General features: G+C 38.3%; 1 pseudogene; it reads left to right on the top strand.

Annotated features, from left to right (window-relative positions):
- The first annotated feature begins 3,169 nt into the window (after positions 1-3,169).
- LOC119569202 lies at positions 3,170-3,962 on the top strand (annotated as a pseudogene).
- Positions 3,963-4,517: the final 555 nt, after the last annotated feature.

Genomic DNA, 4,517 nt, shown 5'->3' on the forward strand with positions numbered 1-4,517 from the left:
TGTGGTGTATGTCTGTGTGTAGCCCGAGCCACTGTTTTTTTGTTTGTTTTGTGTGTGTGTTGGTGTGTGTGTGTGTGTGTTGTGGTGTGTTGATGCCTGTATCCTCTCTCTCTTCTCTCTCTCTCTCTCTCTCTCTCTCTCTCTCTCCTCTCTCTCCTCTCTCTCTTCTCTCTCTCTTTTCGTGTGTGTTTGTGGTGAGTGTGTGATTGTGTATGTGTGTGTTGTGATGTGTGTGTGTGTGTGTGTGTGTGTGTGTGTGTGTGTGTGTGTGTGTGTGTGTGTGTGTGTGTTTTTGTTTGTTTTTTTTTTTTTTTGTTTTTTGTGGTGTGTGTGTGTGTGTGTGTGTGTGTGTGTGTTGCGTTGTGAATGGGTTCCCTTTAATTCTTTCTGTCTCTCCTTCCCCCACTCCTCACCCACTACGCATCCCTTTGACTCTATTTATCTTCTTCCTGTGCCTCTTCCCCCCCCTGCCCCTTTAAAATGGTCTTGCTGCCTGTGCTGACGAGGCTTGAGAGACTGCGGGAAAATAAAGCGCGAGACAAGTCTTTTTTTTTCTTGTTTGCCAGAGCATAGGTTCATATGTTCGGGGGTCATTTTTCGGGTGGATTAAACTTACGGATTTTTTTAGTTCCAAAATGTTTATTTTTATTTTTTTTTTTGTCTTCTTTTCTTTTTTTTTTTTAATTTGAAAATAAAAAGAAAAATTGTAAATGGGAGAAAACTGTCTGATAAAATGCCATGAAGTAACAAATTTAAAAAAAAAGTTTATCATTTGAAATTTGTTAAATTTTTTTTAATAAGGAGAGGGGGGGTCAGCAAAAACATATACAGATGTAATTAATCACAAAGCACGTGCAGAAATAGTTTCTAATGAAGAGGGGTATGGGGCAAGAAAAACCCAACGCATTATCATAGGACAAAACATATAAAAAAAATCTTACAGACCTTTGAGGCTCCATTCCGTGTGTTAATTTTACATACTGTGCTTCTGTACGAGTCCCTTAAATTTCTCTCTTTTTTAGAGCCCCTGTGAATTTTTTGGGTTTTAAAAAATATGTTAAATTTTGTACCAAAGGATACTGCGATGGCATTCTTTTAAAAAACCCCATAAAAACAAATGTTGACTGAATGACCCTGGGGAAAAAGTTACACAGCTGTACTATTCAGGGGGTTTGGGAAAACTTTATTAGTTCACTAAAAACCTCCTAACAAAACATTTAAACCTTCAGGGTTTTGGGTCTAGAAGCTATGTAGAACAAACACGCCGACCTGTCTTTTTTGTCACAGGATCTTTGGTAAGAAGCATAAATGAAGTGTCCCAATTCTACCGATGGATAATGAGAAAATAGAAACTCGACTCACGGGGGGGGATGACTGGAGGAAAAGGCCTATTTGAAATCAAATGATATTATAAATATTCAACGGATTAATTATTTTCCTTCTTTCTGCACGAGGAAAATGAATGAATCATAAATCGTGTTTTAAAATGTTTATTTCGTTCATCAAAAAAATACGCCCGTGCATACTACAACCTAAATTCCCCACCACTCAACCTCACCCACACGAACAACACACCACACACACACACACACCACACCACAACACACACAAAGCGCGCAACACACACACAAACACACACCACACCCCAAACACACACACAAACACAAACACAACACACACACACCACACACACACACCCACACACACACACACAACACAAAACACACAACACACACACAATATATATAATAATTAATATATATATATTTAATATATATATATATATACATATATACATTTTAAATATAATACTAACATATACATATCAATCCATACCATTTTGTTCTCTTTTATCGCTTGATTTTTACTGTCATTGTCTTACATTATCAGTAATATTATTAAATTTTTTTTATTATCATTTTTGCACCCATTGCCACACTGATTTGTTATTTTATAAAAACCATTATCCTTTTATCATTTTAGTATTTTATTATCGTTATACAACATCATTGTCACTAATTATTATTACTACACTTCGTTATTGTTTTTTCTTCATCATTACACTGGGGTGGTTCCAATTATTATCAAAATTATTGTTGTAGATACGTTTTTTTATTACAGCAAATTTTAAATTCATCTGTGTGAAAAGTAGAAACTAAAAAAAAAAGTGTTTTTTGAGGAACTCTATTAGTTTTTTCCATAACCAAATAAAAACTAAATCTAGTGCTTCCCCCTTTATTTGTAATTTAAAAAAGCTGAAAAAGCCCAAAAAATTTTTGCTTAGTTATTTCAGTTGGTATAAATCACGTGAAAATCGATAAAAAAAAATTTTACATTTAAAAAAAAGAAAAAAAAGTTTTGTACACAAAACTAAATAGTGAAAATAAAAAAGAAAGGAAGTTCCATTTATTAAAATGTTTGTTTTGTATCCCCAAAAAACACATAATATATATCTTCAAAAATTTTGGTTTTTTTTTGGGGAAAATAGGGGGTTTTTTTTTTTTTGTTTAATGGTTTGTTGTTTTGGTGGGGGAATGTTTTTTTTTAATAGATAAAGCGATTTAATAGTTGATAATAATGATTTTGGGCAGGGTAAAGGGTGTTCTATTTAAAAAATTTTTGAGGACTCTTTTCGTTTTACTTAAACAATGAAAACCTTGTAATCTCGCCCTCGAAATCTTTTAATGATTTGGGGCATAAAAAAACTTTCGTAAAACAAAAAAAACAAGGGGATTTTCCAATGAGGAAGTAAGCAGTGGCGTGAAAAAAAGATGTACCGAACTGATAAAACTTCTCTACTCTTAGTCTTATATATATTTTTTCGGCTCCGGTCCCTCACCAGTGACCCGTCTGAAGTCCCTCGGTCTGCCCGCTCCTCGCCGGGCCTTTTGGGAAGTCAATACATTCCTTTTTTGTACTGACCTTTTATAGGGGTCTATAGGGGGGTTAAATATCTTTTCTTTTGGGGGAAAATAAGTGAAGAAAATGATGTGTCAAAAAAAGCGAAACTGCATGTCAATCATACAATCCTTTTTTTGGGGGGAAAGTTACAAAACCCCTTTGCATGTAAAAAAACCCCATAAATGCTACATTACTGAAAGAAAAAATCCTTCCGGGAAAGTTTTACTGTCTTAGTATAACGAAAATCTAACGATTCTTTGCTTCCCAGCCCCCCCCTCCAGGAACCCACCTTCCGCCGCGGGCTGAACAAGATCTGGGGAACTGACGTCACTCCTGGTGAGCTTTTCCCTTTCCACTCAGCTTCCAGGACATTTCCTTCGCTTCGCCTTTCCCCTTTTGCGGCGCCTCCCCACAACGAGCATGGGCCCTCTGCGCCCGGGACTGCGTCCAGGGGGAGGACATGAACAACCCCGATTACCTCAGGGAGTCTCGCACCATTCCAAAAGCCCTTTTTTTAGGGAAAAAGGCTTAACAATTTAAATTTTTTTTGCAAATTCCCCTTTTGAATTCATTTGTTTGACAAAAGGTTGTTGCTGGAGACATAACAGGGGTGTGGATGAGGGAACGACCGACCATCACCCGTCCCCAAAATCACCAACACGAGACTACAACGGTTTCCCACAGCAAAGAATCTCCCCGCTCAAGCTGTCTCAGCCTCTGACCTTCAACGCAGTGGGCCCCCTTGCCCTTCCCGAAACAGGGGCACGCTGCCTTGGGGAATGCATCGTGTCCGGCTGGGTGCCCCTTGAAGGAAAGCCCCCTAGTGTCCCCCAAAGGTGCCGTTTCCCCTCGGTCTGAGCCCAATTGCGATGCTTATGGCCAAAAAGATATTATTCCATATCTGTGCTGGAGTGCCCGAGGGCGGCAAGGGCCGGTCAGGGTGATTGGGGGCCCCTTGCTTTCTCTGACACCGGTTCCCCCTCCCGGCCGCTCGTGTCCTGGGGCTACGCTGTGCCCGTCCCAAATACCCTGGCGTCTCACCGAAGTTGCTTCTTCGTTGACTGGGTCCGGCGAATGCTGTTTAAAAAATCATCTAATTTTGAAATAAAGATTCAAATTGCGAGAAAGTGTTATTTTTTTTACTATCTTCAATTTTTAACATCACTATCAAGATGAAAGCAAAATCGAATATTATTAAAATTCAAATGTTATGTTTACTACAGTGATATATATAAATATATATTCTATAATACGCTAAGAAAAACTATAAACTATAACATAATTTTGTAAATACATGCACAAATTTTGTACGTAACAAATACAAACAACAGACACTCCACATCATATACACAATATATATGTATTACATATGTGAATATAGGGGGGTATCTATCTAATGTACATTTACATTATATACGTCGTATATTCTTATGTATATACATATATATTGTGCACACACCACCACAAATATGCATGTATACCTATATGTGTGGGGGTATGGAGGATCATTAAAAGATGGAACCCGGGGACCTCACCTCGCTCCCCCACATTCCTGCAGTTACCCCATACTTTTCGCAGCTGACACCCAAGCCCCGTGTCCGGGGGACGCCCACTGT

Source organism: Penaeus monodon, unplaced genomic scaffold (assembly GCF_015228065.2).
Source record: "Penaeus monodon isolate SGIC_2016 unplaced genomic scaffold, NSTDA_Pmon_1 PmonScaffold_13331, whole genome shotgun sequence".
Lineage (NCBI taxonomy): Eukaryota > Metazoa > Arthropoda > Malacostraca > Decapoda > Penaeidae > Penaeus > Penaeus monodon.